We start from the raw sequence: 15,777 nt of genomic DNA on the forward strand, positions 1-15,777 counted from the left end.
AAAGGAGTAGGGAATCCAACCCAGTTCTCTAGATTAGAGGCTAGCACTCTTAACCACTATGCCACACTTACTGATCTGTCAAAATCAGCCATCAGACCCACGAAAACAGTCTCTGTTCCCAGATCGGTCTGGAAGCCAGACTGAAATGAGCCAAGGGCAAACATAATGCTACCACAGATACGTGGTACATACCACCATCCATCTACAGACCCAGCTTGCCATTTCACTGGCAAAATGGAGAATTTACCTCATTTATCTCTCCCTGTACTATTGAAATTCCACATTGTGTACATATTTTAGAACACCACAAACTAAGGTGGGAATGGAGGACAAACTGCTTAGGTGTACTTTGTGATTTAAAAAGGAACCAATAGTGGACAGTGCATTCTAAAATATTTAAAGAACTTGTTCCCGGTCCCAGAGAAGCTCGCCAGGTCTCGACTAGGGCCAGGGCCTTTTTGGTCCTGGCCCCTACCTGCTGGAATGAGCTCCTGGAAGAGCTGCAGACCCTGGGAGAATTTTCCATGTTCCACAGGGCCTGCAAGACAGAGCTCTTCCACCTGGTCTACGGATGAGGCCAGTGCTGGAGGAAGATTGGATGGGCCCCCTTGGGAAGACATGTCATTATGCCGGGACTATCATTGGTGTGGCCAGTTGTTGTACTCCTTTGTTGCCCCGGCTAGTAGTGATTCTTCAGCCTGGAGAAAAGGAGGTTGAGAGGGGACATGATAGCTCTCTTTAAGTATTTGAAAGGTTATCACTTGGAGGAGGGCAGGATGCTGTTTCTGCTGGCTGCAGAGGAGAGGACACGCAGTAATGGGTTTAAACTTCAAGTACAACGATATAGGCTAGATATCAGGAAAAAGTTTTTCACAGTCAGAGTAGTTCAGCAGTGGAATAGGCTGCCTAAGGAGGTGGTGAGCTCCCCCTCACTGGCAGTCTTCAAGCAAAGGTTGGATACACACTTTTCTTGGATGCTTTAGGATGCTTAGGGCTGATCCTGCGTTGAGCAGGGGGATGGACCAGATGGCCTGTATGCCCCCTTCCAACTCTATGATTCTATGATTCTATTCTATGATTCTATGATTCTGTTATAGGGATGGCTTATATCTTTTTTACTGCCATGTTGTATTTTTTTTGTAAAATTGTATGGGATTATTTTAATGGGGTTTTAATCGGGGTTTTATTGTATCTGGGTCATTATGTAACCTGTCATGAGCCAGCTTGTTGAGAATGGCAGGTAACAAATCGAATTAATAATCATAATCATAATCATATAATCATAATCATAATCATATAATCATAATCATATAATCATAATCATAATCAATGCGGGAGCACAATTACATCTATTTTCCTTTGACATCTTTCTAAACAGGCTTAAGGACCTCTATTGTAACCCGTCCTGAGCTATCAGGAAGGGCAGGAAACACTAATAAAGAAGATGATAAAAGCAACCCATATGAATACTTTTTCTCAAGAGTTTGACTCTCCTAAATTCACCAAAATCAATCCTAATTTTGCTTAGGACTTGCAGGGTTGGATTCACAACACCTTGGCCTGTGAATGGGAATATTCTGGAAGTTATTTATTTAAGGCAGCCTTTCTCGACTTTTTTTAACCATTGAGAACCCCCCGAAACATTCTTCAGGCTTCGAGAAACCCCAGAAGTGGACTGATCCTGCAGACTATGGTTAAGAAGCAGAGCTGTGGACATGCCCACCTGGGGCCTCTCCTCTCCCTACGCCCTTCAGGCCCATCGTTGGCCATTTGGGGAGGGGGGTGGGTTGACAGGACCATATATGACCATAAAGGTAAAGGTATCCCCTGTGCAAGCACCGAGTCATGTCTGACCCTTGGGGTGGCGCCCTTTAGCATTTTCTTGGCAGACTCAATACGGGGTGGTTTGCCAGTGCCTTCCCCAGTCATTAACGTTTACCCCCCAGCAAGCTAGGTACTCATTTTACCGACCTCGGAAGGATGGAAGGCTGAGTCAAACCTTGAGCCGGTTGCTGGGATCGAACTCCCGGCCTCATGGGCAGAGCTTTCAGACTGCATGTCTGCTGCCTTACCACTCTGCGCCACAAGAGGCTATATATGACCATATCACCCAATAAATACTTAACAATTTTTAAAAAATATATAAAAATTGATTAACTCCCACCAGTCAGGAAACCCTTCCAAGGCCATCAAGAAGCCCCGAGAGTTTCATGAAACCCTGGCTGAGTAAACCTGATTTAAAACGTTGCAAAGAAAGGCTCAATCTGTGGGAACTTTAAAGGCGTAAATGTGACAATCCAGTTCTTTGAAACCGCAAGAGCAATTAAGGAGAAGCGAACTGGAAAGCCATCCATTTGCTGCGACTCTATCCAAGAGTCCGGAAATAATGTAATGTTTTGCCAACCATTAAAAAAAACATCCTGTTACATTTGCGGTGTGTGTTGATTGTTGTGCTCCAATTAACAGTCTACTGAAAGATGTGCAGAAAAGGTAACCGAGCATAGAGAGCAAATGTCAATTTGGAAGCCGGCTTCTTGTCCCATTTTCCGAAAGTGCAATGAGTTCATAGGTGAGGCCTGATTAGAGACCCTTGTGCATGTTTTAAACTTTGCCAGCTATTCGTCAGAATATTTATACTCCGCTTTTGGACTGAAAAAGCATGGGGATTAAGTCCATTCGATGGGTTGGATCTGGCCAGTTTTTTTTGGGGGGGGGCATCAAAAAAGCTACCATGGGGACTGAATGTGGGCTGGGGACTGTGCCAAGGAGGGGAATTGAGCATGGCTGAGTGGGAAAGGGGGCTGGATCTATACTTCCATAGGACAATTTGAACCAAAATCCATCTATCTGCCTAGACTTGGGCTATAGATGTATTTACACAGATGTCAAGGGGTAGTCAAACTGTGGCCCTCCAGATGTCAGTGGGCTACAATTCCCATGAGCCCCTGCCAGCGTTCTGCTGTCCATGGACATCTGGAGGGCCGCAGTTTGACTACCCCTGGCCTAGAAGAATCAGATCTCATGGGATCTCAGAAGCTAAGTAGGGGAGGCCCTCGTTAGTATTTGGAGGGGAGACATCCAGAGAAACCCAGGGTTGCTAAGCAGAGGCAAGGCCATGGCCAACCACCTTGGAACATTTCTTGGCCTGAAAACCTTATAAGGTTGACATCAGTCAGCTGCAACTTGATGATGCGTGTCAACCCATAGATGTATTTGTAAGAAGGAACCAGCAAAGAAGTGGCTGACATTAAAAAAATAAAATAAAACCAATCCCATGAGGCTGCCTTATACCGAATCAGACCTTTTGATCATTTAAGATCTGTATTTACATCTCAGGTTGGCGAGCCCAAGATCTCCCAGCTGGCTGCATGTGGAGGAGGAGTGGGAATCAAACCCAGTTTGCCAGATTATAAGAAGAGTTGGTTGTTATATGCTGCTTTTCTCCAATCAAAGGAGTTTCAAAGTGGCTTGTAGTCGCCTTCCCTTTCCTCTCACCACAACAGACACCCTGTGAGGGAGGTGAGGCTGAGGGAGCCCTGATATCACTGCTCGGTCAGCTGGCTGCATGTGGGGGAGTGTGGAATCAAACCTGGCTTGCTGGATTAGAAGTCCGCACTCCTAACCACCACACTAGTTTAAAAGGGGGGGGGGGTGGTTGACGGCGATCAGTTCACTCAATTGTGTCAGGTTCCAGGCAATAGCCATCATGCACCAAGGCCCAGTTGGGTCAAAGTGGCCTCAGGTGGTAAGGAATGGGGGTTGACTATCATTCTATTTCACCTCCACTTCCCCTAGGTCTACTCCAGTCACAGCTGGCAGGTTGTTCTTGGCCTCCTCTCTCAAGCTTCTTAAAGAAGAAGAAGAAGAAGAGTTGGTTCTTATATGTTGCTTTTCTCTCCCCTAAGGAGGCTCAAGGTGGGTTACAGTCGCCTTCCCTTTCCTCTCCCCACAACAGACACCCTGTGAGGGAGGTGAGGCTGAGAGAGCCCTGATATCACTGTCTGGGGGCATGCCTAGGGAAGGTGTGGCTCAGTGGTAGAGCCTTTGCTTGGCATGCAGAAGATTCCAGATTCAATCCCTGGCATCTCCAATTAAAAGGATCAGATTGTAGGTGATTAAAGGCCTTTGCCTGAGATTTGGAGAGAGGGTTGCCTAAGGAGGTAGTGGGCTCACCCTTGCTGGCAGTCTTCAAGCGGCTGGACAGATACTTTGCATGGATGCTTTAAGCTGATCCTGCACTGAGCAGGGGGTTGGACTAGATGGCCGGGATTTCTGAGAGTCTACAGTTCTATGACATCACGGGGTGTCCTCAACAGCCCCAAATAAATGGTTCAAAGGGACCTGTGTGGTTGGAGACAGTCTGTTTCTGAATGGAACAAAATAATACTTTGTTGTTTTTATATACGTATATCTGGAATTTGATGTTAGCCGCCATGAGACGGCAGCCTACAAATAAAACAAATAAACCAACAAATAAACGCCAGTTGGGCAGGGGGCTGCAATGCAGGGATGCCAGTCCCCTGGTGGGACCTGGGGGGTCCCCTGAAATTATTGCTCATCTCCAGGCAACAGAGATTAATTCCCCTAGAGAAAATGCTTGCTTTGGAGGGTGGATGTCATAGCATTATACTCCACTGAGGTCCCTCCCTGCCCCAAATCCCACCCACTCCCAGTTTGACCCCCAAAATCTCAGGGTATTTCCCAACCCAGCGCTGGCTGGCAGGCCTACTGTAGAGAAAAGTCTTTACGTAATGTTCCCCCCACTGTGGACTCTTGCAGGGCTCCTGTTATATTTTTATACCTGGGTTGTACTTCCTAATCTCTTCAGACACTCTTATTAATCTCCCACTCGCCTATGGGCCTTTTGGGGCTACAGGCTGAGTTATAAAAGGGAGACGGTAAAGTGTGGCTGATATTAAAAAGGGGGGGGGGACAATACATAATTTCCTGGTTGACTCTTGATCATCAACTTTGCTATCATTATGCAAATTAACTTATGACAAGACGCAAGGGAAGCAGGACTATTATCTCAATTAGGTCAGCACACACATTTTTTTTGACCTTGTTTTCCTCACAGCATCATCGGGCAAATGGAGACCAGGATTTACCACTTCTGGCTTAAAGAGACAGCCACACCTGCTTTGTCTTATAGGAGGTAAGAAGAATTCAGAATTCAGGGCTGGAAGTTCTTTTTCTAGGGTAGGGAAATACCTGGAGAATTTGGGGGTGGAAGTTCTGTTCTAGGGTAGGGAAATACCTGGAGACTTTGGGGTGGAAGTTCTGTTCTAGGGTAGGGAAATACCTGGAGACTTTGGGGTGGAAGTTCTGTTCTAGGGTAGGGAAATACCTGGAGACTTTGGAGTGGAAGTTCTTTTTCTAAAGTAGGGAAATACCTGGAGACTTTGGGATGGAAGTTCTGTTCTACAGTAGGGAATACCTGGACACTTTGGGGTGGAAGTTCTATTCTAGATTAGGGAAACAGCTGAAGATTTTTTGGGGGTGGAAGTTCTATTCTAGGGTAGGGAAATACCTGGAGACTTTGGAGCTGGAGCCAGGAGTGGGTGGGATTTGGGGCAGGGAGGGACCTCAGTGGAGTATAGCCTTTTGAGGAATGATTTGGCCTGCAAGGGGAAACCACATGTCTCCCGTGTCTAAAGGGCTAAAACAGATACCACACTAAGGATTCAGTAACTAGGATCTTTTGCAGTGTTTTTTTTATAGTGAATTAGCAAGCCCAGGTGTCTGATTTTAAGATCAAAACACGAGGGAGAGGATGAGGCCGCTGGTGTCACTGAGTCACAGCTCAAGTTGCCAGCACTGCCTCAACAAATGATGGGACATTTGGAGCGTGGTCCCTGGGGTGGGTGGAGTCTGGGGGGGAAGCGATGTCCTTTTCAGGTGGCATTCTTAGGGCAGGTGCTGACTGGAGATCTTGGTATAGTGGTGGGGTGCTTAGGAGAGCCAGCTTCTTATCTGGTGAGCCGGGTTTGATTCTGTGCTCCCCCACGTACAACCAGCTGGGTGACCTTGGGCTCGCCACAGCACTGAGAAAGCTGTTCTGACCAAGCAGGAATATCAGGGCTCTCTCAGCCTCACCCACGTCACAGGGTGTCTGTTGTGGGGAAAGGAAAGGGAAGGCAAATGTAAGCCGCTTTGAGACTCCTTCGGGTAGAGAAAAGCGGCATATAAGAACCAACTCATCTTCTTCTTCTTCAGTAACATCAGGGCTCTCTCAGTCTCACCTCCCTCACAGGGTGTCTGTTGTTGCGAGAGGAAAGGGAAGGCAATGGGAAGCCATTTTGAGACTCCTTTGGGTAGAGAAAAATGGCATATAAGAACCAACTCTTCTTTATTACAACTGATATCCAGGCAATAGCGTTGAGATTATCTGGAAAAAATGACCACCTTGGAAGGTAGGCTCTATGGCATTAACTCCCATTGAAGCCCTTCCCATCCCCAAACTCCATGCTCTTCAGGTTCCTCCCCTCAAATCTCCAGATATTTCCAAGCCATAGTCTACGGCATACCCCTAATATCTGTGGTAAAGAGACTGGACAAGCCTAGTAACAACTTCTCCCTAGATATCTGGCAGATGTCCCGTAAGCATCCAGCCTCTGTCTGGGTTGGATATTTGCAAACAATATTTTACCTTTACGGTTTAGGACTCAGAAAATGTGGGAATCTATGAGAAAGAAGGATTTTTGCCTAGTGGGTATGAGCTCCACAGTTGTTTTATCTTTACTCTGCCAGGCTCTACCCAAGCATCAATAACCTGAAATGCCCCGATCCACCCTTTGCCATGGTGGGGAGTGATTTGAACAGATCATGTCTCCACATCTCCGTGTTCTCCTCCCTTGCTGTAGCTTGTGATCAAATATCCTTGGAGCCTTGCCCAGTTTTATATTAGGGGGGAAAAATAATTAATTAGGCCACTCTCTGCCTCTGGACTGAACATTTTCCATTGCCTCCAGTGGGAACTGAGCATGCATATCTAATTGGGACCCTTCCTTAGCTAGAGGGAGAGAGGAAAATATCATATGCGCATCACTACGAAGAGAATAAGCAGCAATAAAATAAAATCCAGGAATGAGATTTTTGGATTTAATGTACCAGCGGGACCTTACAAGCATATAAATATATATAGCATAACTCCAGAGCGCTTGATGCATAGGTGGAAGAATACTGATACTGTTCAATATGGAGTACCAGACAGCTTCAGCAGTATCTCCCATTCTGACTTCAGCCCCTCCAAGAAAGGAAGACCCATAAGAAATTTACAGTGAAAGCCTAAAACATTTATACCCCTCTAATCCCAGTGAAGCCAATAGGTTTAGGAGGGTGTAACTCTGTTTAGGATTGCGGCAGTAAAGTACTTTCATGCCTCACTTAATGTGATTCCCAGAATCCTTTGCCTCTCTCTCTCTCTCTCTCTCTCTCTCTCTCTCTCTCACCCTCCACTGATATATTAATTTCTACTGGGAATTTTAGCATGTAAAATTATGTCGGAATATGGGAGATGAAAAAGCGATTAGGGAAGGAATTTATCATTAAGCAACTCCTTAGGGATAAATTCTTTTCCTAATCACTTTTTCATCTCCCATATTCTGACATAATTCCTATATTCCTACATGTAGTCAGAAGGTGGATCTTCCCGTTCTGCATGAGCCATACATCTATGATTTTGACCAAGAGTCATGTCAGAAAAAAGGAAACTGTTCTTTTGACGTGGCCACAGGTGAAATATGGCTCCTTAGTTCCTTCGCACACAACTGGAGCACTGAGTGTTAATCCGCAGTGCTTCAACACAAATTCATGAGCCATGAGGCCAAAATTTATCAGGGCCCCTGGATGGAGGGTTCCAACTCTCTGGTGAAAAATAATAACCCTGTCCCTTTAACGAAGGCTAAATGGACTATTATTGACCAGATGTTATTACTTATTTCTGTTTCATGAAATTTGTCAGCTGCCCATTTATACACATTAAGCCACTACAAGAGAGGGGGAGAGATATATTGTTTTCAACAGGGCTATCTGGGAATCAGGCTGTGACGCCTTCTAGTACTCATTGTGGTCTATAGTCTCTTTCAATCTCTTTCTGCCTAATTGGCCAAACCTGACCTTTGCCCCGCCTCCACCATGTGCCAATCAGTATACACCACGTGTTGCTTTACTTCTTGCCATGAGTTCCCTTCTTGCCCCTTGAGAGATCAGTGGGCTGACTCAATAGAAGAATCTTCCAGATGTTCATATGTAAAGAGAAAGGAGATCAAATCGATGTTCTCCAACATCTCATTTGTAGCGATTGCCCTGAAGCAAACGTTGGCTCTTTCGTGTATCATGAGTTGATCCAGTGAGAGACATTTGATTACCTTGCTAAGCCAGTCTTTGCAGGATCAAGCAGCTGCGTTGCAGAGGAGCTACGACTCAAGATAAAAACACAACAGGCATTTTACATGTGTGTGTGGAGTTTGAAAACACATTTTCTACCCTGAAATCTACAGCAATGACATGGAAATTTGTAATTACTTAGAGTGGGATCCAACCGACTTTTCAGAGAGTACGGGTTCTCTTTAAATTCTTGTGTTCAAGCCACAGGAGAATTCTTAGAAAACCGATGTTTCTTCCAGAATTTGCATTAACTGAGTGGATCCCAGATAGGTCCATCTACTGCAGCTCCTGTGAATTCAACTCAAGCTCCCCACAATTTGGAAGGTCAGCCTGTCTTCACCCTCACATGCTACCCTTCTCTTTTATGAAAAGCAACAATTATTTTTTATCTTGATCTATACCACGGTGGAAGTTGACGTTTCAATTCCTTATAATTTTAGTGAAGGCAGGCAGTCCGTCACCCATGAAAAAAAGCTTTGAGTCTCCTATTCGGGTTTTTTCTATGCTTTTTTCAAAAGAAGCCACATGATTTTTAAATAGCACAGAGAGAGTGAGAGAGCCTAGTAGCGATTAAGAAGATAAATTAAGTCCTCAGCCCCAACTGCCGATTTAGCTTTCAACTGACTGAGTTGCCTTAGGCAAACCAATATTCCTCTCAGTCTTTGCAGACTGTGCCGGAAAAAAGAGGGCGAGACGGAAGCCCTGTGCTGCCAATCAGAGTATTATGGGAAGAACTTTGGGTACCAGACAAAGGAGTTCTGTGTCAGAGCATGAACCCATGAAACTGTCTTATGTTGAATCAGACTTTTGGCCCATCAAAGTCTGCCTACTCAGACTAGCAGTGATGTATAGCAGTGGTCCCCAACCTTTTTATCACCGGGGACCGGTCAAGGCTTGACAATTTTACTGAGGCCCGGGGGAGGGGGGGTAGTCTTTTGCCGAGGGACGTCACCACTGCCGTCTGAGCCCCTGCTCCACTTGCTTTCCCACTGGCGCCCCTGACTTCCCACTGCCCGCTGGGCAGCACTACCAGCAGCAGCTGTGCAGTGCCATGCTGAGGGGAGCCCCAGCCATGGCGGCTGCCAGAGAGCACCAAATGTGAGCCAGCAGCAGATTGGCAGGGCAGCCCCCGAGGCAGCAGCCAGGAAAGAGAATGAGGATGAGCCACGGCCCAGTACCAACTGATCTATAGACCGGTCCCGGTCCCCAGACCGGGGGTTGGGGACCACTGATGTATAGGAGAGTGAAATGATATATATTTTTTAAATTATTGTCCTGTAAAGAAAAGCTTAGTATACTAAACTGTTTTGTAAAAGAAGGCCCAGAAAACTGTTCTTGATAGTATTTTGGAATATTACCAAGGCTGATATGTTCTATTCTCAAGGCCAGAGACAGTTGTTTATATCATGCCATTGTTTATGTTACCAGAGGATTGAGAAAGAATGGGAAATTGCCTTTTGTAACCTTTTCCCGGTGACTTAGCATAATGGCAATGGGTGGTCCTGTGGGATGTGCAAGGGGGTGGAGACCCCAGGCTATTGGTTTGACCTGAAAAGCATCATCTTTCCCTGCCTCCAATGAAATACTATATAAAATCTCATGTAATCCTTTGTTCGAGACACAGGCTTTTTTGGGACAACCCCCCCTGTGTCATTTTGTTCTGCTGCAGTTGAATAAAATTATTAAAAGGTTTTCCAGTCTAGTGGTCTCTCTGTTTGGGTGCTGCACACTAGGCAAATGATCCCAAAATGCCCAGACCAGGCCCTGGGCTATCAGCAGTAGCTCTTCAAAGTCTCAAGCAGAAGTCTTCCACATCACCAACTGCCAGCACTGAGGTGGAGATGCCAGGAATTGAACCTGGGACCTTCTGCATGCCAAGCAGATGCTCTACCACTGAGCCACTGAGCTAATTTGTTAGAGCTGATATTGTCTGATCTGGGTTCAAATCCCTTCAAGTCTCACTGGATAAATTTTATTGAACCATTCTCTCTCAGCTGGACCTTACGGGGTTGACGAGTTGAAGAAGAGCTGGTTCTTATATGCCACTTTTCTCTACCCGATGGGAGTCTCAAAGCGTCTTACAGTCACCTTCCCTTTCCTCTCCCCACAACAGACACCCTGTGAGGGAGGTGAGGCTGAGAGAGCCCTGAGATTACTGCTCAGTCAAAACAGCATTATCACAGCTGTTGACAAGCCCAAGGTCACCCAGCTGGCTGCATGTGGGGGAGTGTAGAATCGATCCTGGCTCGCCAGATTACAAGTCCACACTCCTAGCCACTACACTAAACTGGCTGCTCAAAGAATCAACCAGACTAATGCCCTTGTATACTACCCTGAACTCAGTGGAGGAAAGACAGGATGCAAATGTGGCCACAACACAGGGCCACCAACACTGCCTTGGCAAATGCTGGGGAATTTTGAGGGCAGTCCCAGGAACGATGAAGTTTGTGGAGGACGTGACATCACTTCTGGGTGACCCTCTTGGAATCTCCCCTAATCTCTATGGTAAAAACCATGTAGTCAGATAAGAGCCAGTTTGGTATAGTAGTTAGGAGTGCGGACCTCTAATCTGGCATGCTGAGTTCAATTCTGCACTCCCCCACATGCAACCAGCTGGGTGACCTTGGGCTCACCACAGCACTGATAAAACTGTTTTGACCAAGCAGTGATATCAGGGCTCTCTCAGCTTCATTCACCTCACAGGGTATTTGTTGTGGGGAGAGGAAAGGCAAGGCGACTGTCAGCCACTTTGAGACTCCTCTGGGTAGAGAAAAGCGGCATATAAGAACCAACTCTCCTTCTTCTTCTTGTCCGCTTGGACCAGCACTGCTGCTGTGGTATTACCTTCTCAAAAGTGCCAGCAAGGCTCCCATGTGGCTGGCCTTCAGGCAACACAGTAAGGTAGAGTTATTCAGAAGAGGCTTTTTCAAATTAGCAGCTAATCCTAGGTATAGTGCGGAGTCTCTCCAGTTCTGAATTTTAATCAGGGCTAACACATAAATAAACTACAAGGTCACCTAAGACGCCTGGCTTTAAGGGGTGGCACCAAATTAGACAGAAGTAATTTTCTAAAAGACTACTTTACCATGTTATCTCTCATAAACTAACATATCCATTTCCCCGCAAGAATGGAACGGAGAGGCACGGAAGTCCAAGTTCACCTGAAGCACCAAAAAGCTGTTGCACTCATCTTGGTTTCAGAGCGGTGCCTGCCCATTTTGCTTCTCCCTACTTGATACTGCATTTCTAAACGACAGCATAACTTGCCTTGAGTCCTTCATAAAGTAGATTTTAAAGTGCTTTAAATAAATAATTCAGCTTGCAACCTGCAATGACATGGCAAGCCCAGCCATGAAGCACTCTGCTTCTCTGGATTTGTGAGAGGCAGTGAATTGTAGTCCGTGGACATCTGGAGAGACACACATTTGGCTAGCCTTGCTCTATGACAGGCTTTCTCAACAGGGGTTTCGTGAAACCACGGGGTTTCTCAACGGCCCCAGAAAGGGCTTCCCTGATTGGGTGGGGGTTAAACCATTTGAAATATATATATTTTTAAAAATTAAGAATTATCAGGCGATATGACTATATGTTGACCTGCTCCTCCCCCAGTGGCTAATGATAGGCCTGGAGAGGGTGGAGGGGCCCTGGTCATAAAAATCCTTGCTGACCGAGACTTGTCACATGACTAGAGTCCAGAAAGGTAAGTATTCTCATTTTAACTTAAATGCATTAGCAGTTAGCTAATGTTAGCTGCCTGTCCCATTTCTGTTGCCCCAGTGAAATGGGAAGAAGAAGAAGAAGAGTCGGTTCTTATATACCACTTTTCCCTACCCAAAGGAGGCTCAAAGTGGCTTACAGTTGCCTTCCCATTCCTCTCCCCACAACAGACACCCTGTGAGGTGGGTGAGGCTGAGAGAGCCCTGATATCACTGCCCGGTCAGAACAGTTTTATCAGAGCCATGGCGAGCCCAAGGTCACCCAGCTGGTTGCATGTGGAGGAGCACAGAATCGAACCCAGCATGCCAGATTAGAAGTCCGCACTCCTAACCACTACACCAAACTGGCTCCCAGGGAGGGGCCCTGGCCTTTAACAGTCGAGGCACTTTTATTATGGCCAACCTGTTGGTGGCAGCTGGAGTTCAGTGTGGTGATACTTCTTGGGGTTGGTAGTGGGTTGTTGTTGTTTTTTTTACTCTGAGTGGGTGGGTTGGAGGGAGGGAGAAAGCAGGCCACTGGGCCACTTCGGGGCTTGGGGATAGGTGAGGACTGTGGCCTAACTTCCACCCAACACTGCAGCCTGGTATTTCAGTTCCAGGGGTAGGAAGAGCAGGCCGCTTCTCTCCAACTGGGCAAGTCCTCCTAGGCTAGGTTTGTTGTGGGCCTGTGTGTTATTTCATGGGTTGGAGGGAGGCAAACCTAGCCTAGGAGGACTTGCCCAGTTGGAGAGACTGGAACAGGGAGGTGACATGTCCCTTCTGGGGGTGTGGCAGGGAAATATGGCCAGCTGATGTCACTTCAGCGTTACCTAGAAGCCTGCAACATTTTTCAGGGTTTACTGCATGTCAAATGCTGCCTTCTGCAAGTTGCATCCCAAATTTCAGAACCCAGACCTGGGTAATGAGGAGGTGACCTCTTCCTCCGATTCATCAATTTCATCAACAGTTTCTCAGAAGCTCTCAATAGTGCAAGTCAGTAGCAACTGAGGATCTCAAGCTACTTCCAATTTCCTCATCTGAAATTTCACCTTGTTCTTGTAGATGGCATTTGGAGTGAATAACTCCCTTGCTGTGTCTTTCCCACAGCACAACAATGGTCAGGTGGGCTTCTTTTCTGGTTGAGGGGTATGGCTAGGACCATTTCAATGGCTGCTTTATTGCCATTCAGCAGAGACAGGTGACTTCTGGGAAGGGAGCAGTTCCACTGAATTAATCCATTCTGCAGTTCCTCCATAACTGATTGTATCATGAAGAGGGATGTAGACAAACTGGAGCATGTCCAGAGGAGGGCAACAAGACGTATGAAGAAAGGTTAGGGGAGCTTGGTCTGTTTAGCCTAGAGGAGACGACTGAGAGGGGATCTGATAACCATCTTCAAGTATTTAAAAGGCTTCCATATGGAGGATGCAGCAGAGTTGTTCTCTCTTGCCCCGGAGGGACGGACCAGAACCAATGGGATGAAATTAATGCAAAAGAAATTCCGTCTAAATCTCCGGAAGAAGTTCCTGACAGAGCGGTTTCTCAGTGGAACGGGCTTCCTCGGGAGGTGGTGAGTTCTCCATCTTTGGAAATTTTTAAACAGAGGCTAGATAGACATCTGACAGAGAGGCTGATTCTGTGAAGGCTCAAGGGGGTGGCAGGTCCCAGTGGATGAGCAACTGGGATGTGAGTTTCCTGCATAGTGCCGGGGGTTGGACTAGATGACCCAGGAGGTCCCTTCCAACTCTATGATGCTATGATTCTATCTAAACTTTAATTTGTCAGCTGCCTTGGCAGCACTTCTGAGGGCAGAACGGCCAGGTAGAAATGCTGTTAAATAAAATAAACAAGCTGCCCCCGCTGCTAAATGATCCACCTATGATATTCATAATATAAGAAGGGGGCTTAAAACACTAAGGTCTCAACAGCTGTCCGAATGTCCCCATTCACCTGATCCGGCTTGCTTGCTTCTTACTTACCACTTATTTCCTGACTGAGCGATTGATTGGATTTTTAGACCACCCTCCCAGCAAGCCTCGAACGGCATAGCTCCTTTTTATTAAGACATTTCTGAGGGCTCTGTGCTGAAGAGACGTGAAACTGCCCGCCTGAGGAAGACAAATTACTCCGCTCGGACACAAAATACAGGCAACTTGCTGCCGAATTCAATGATGATCAAGGGAATCTGAGCAGGCCGGACATTCGAGCCTACATTGTCATATTTTAGTCTTCTCGCCCTCTGTAAAAACACATTTCACCTCAAATTATACTTGACAGACTGTCTAATCCCAGATATTGGGCGGCCGCAAGGTGAGGGAGTGATTTTAATGAAGTGAACCTTGTTGTAGCAAAGGATGTAAAATGATTCTCTGGGAAGGGAGTTACTCCAGCTTTTGTCTGGGACATCTTCCGCCACAGGTCTGGCCCTGCTAATCAGGAGTGGATTGACCTGCTAAAATGATCAAGAAGAAAGCTTAGCTGGAACTCCTCATTGTGGGCTGGCCAGGGGTGAAGGTGGCAATGGCCACCTTCTTTTGCCTCCTCTTGTGCCATGACTCCATAGGTTCAGGCCAATAGGGCCCTGCAATGCCAGCCCTGGTACAAGGATCCGGGCCACCGGAGACCTTCCAGGGCGGAGGTCCACTGAGAACAGTTCTGGTAAGGACCAATCTATCCTTCTTGCTAATGATCTTCCTCATTTATTCTGATCTTCATCTCAGCATTTATTGAAGGCCCACTAACCTGGCACCAAGCTCATTCAGGGGAGAGTAAATGGGATATATAAATAATAAATAATAATAACTCCGCCAGTGAATCAGAGACTAGTTATCGGTGTATCATTTCCTGCCTATCTGTTGAGAGCTCTTTCAATGTTTGGTAGCCAGGATACCTGAGCGATGACGTGTATGTGTGAATTCGCCAGATACAAGAAAACAGGGATAGAATTTTGATGCTGGGTCTCACACCTTTTCGGTAGCACCAGCCATGTCCAGGTTTCATTTACAGAGGTCTAATTTACACATCGGTGTAGTTCATTTGAACTATTCGTTCTTGACTACCATGTTCTTCGATGATGCGCAGAAGAATATGCGACCACTACAATATTTTTTTTCTGCACAAGATGACCAGAAGTTACATCCCGTTGTGATGGGCACACGGCTCATTCACACAACCACACTGTGATTTGTACATGGTTCTCCAATACTGCAGTCTGGTTTTACTCCATGTTGGTTGTATCTTATCTGTTGTCCACTGCAAGGCGGGTGGACTGTAAATGAAGTAAATCGATAAATAAACAAGTCAGCAATAAGCATAAGCATGCCAGTGTATAAACCAGGCCAAGTATATAGTCCCTAGTGAACTAAGAAAAATCTTCACGCATTTGCGAATCAGCTCATAATTCTACCCCCTGCAGCCTAACCTTATGATCTGTCCGACAGTAAGCCTAAAATGAACGGAGATGGAAAACAGTGTGAAATACGTTCAAGGCAGATAACATCATAGGCAGCTCCCAGCTTGACACAAGAGCTTTGAGCAAAGAACAGACATTTGTCAAAATCCTCCTAACAAGGAGTAGATGCTGTTCTGGTTGGCAAATTGTCTCTGGCTTTACAGACACTGAAATGAGTTCCTCACTCTGCTGGTGATTTTCTCCTAGCCTTTCCACTTACTAAAAGTTACACCCATATTGTAT

At 46.2% G+C, this 15,777-nt stretch overlaps 1 protein-coding gene and 1 non-coding gene across 8 annotated transcripts in view; both read right to left on the reverse strand.

The window, feature by feature from the left end:
• The window catches only part of BEGAIN (brain enriched guanylate kinase associated), a 287,735-nt gene that overhangs the window by 112,670 nt on the left and 159,288 nt on the right, over nt 1–15,777 (reverse strand). The window lies entirely within an intron of this gene.
• TRNAA-GGC (transfer RNA alanine (anticodon GGC)) lies at nt 10,225–10,295 on the reverse strand. The gene has a single exon. It is a non-coding gene; the product is annotated as a tRNA-Ala (tRNA).

This window comes from Paroedura picta, chromosome 2, assembly GCF_049243985.1.
Source record: "Paroedura picta isolate Pp20150507F chromosome 2, Ppicta_v3.0, whole genome shotgun sequence".
Lineage (NCBI taxonomy): Eukaryota > Metazoa > Chordata > Lepidosauria > Squamata > Gekkonidae > Paroedura > Paroedura picta.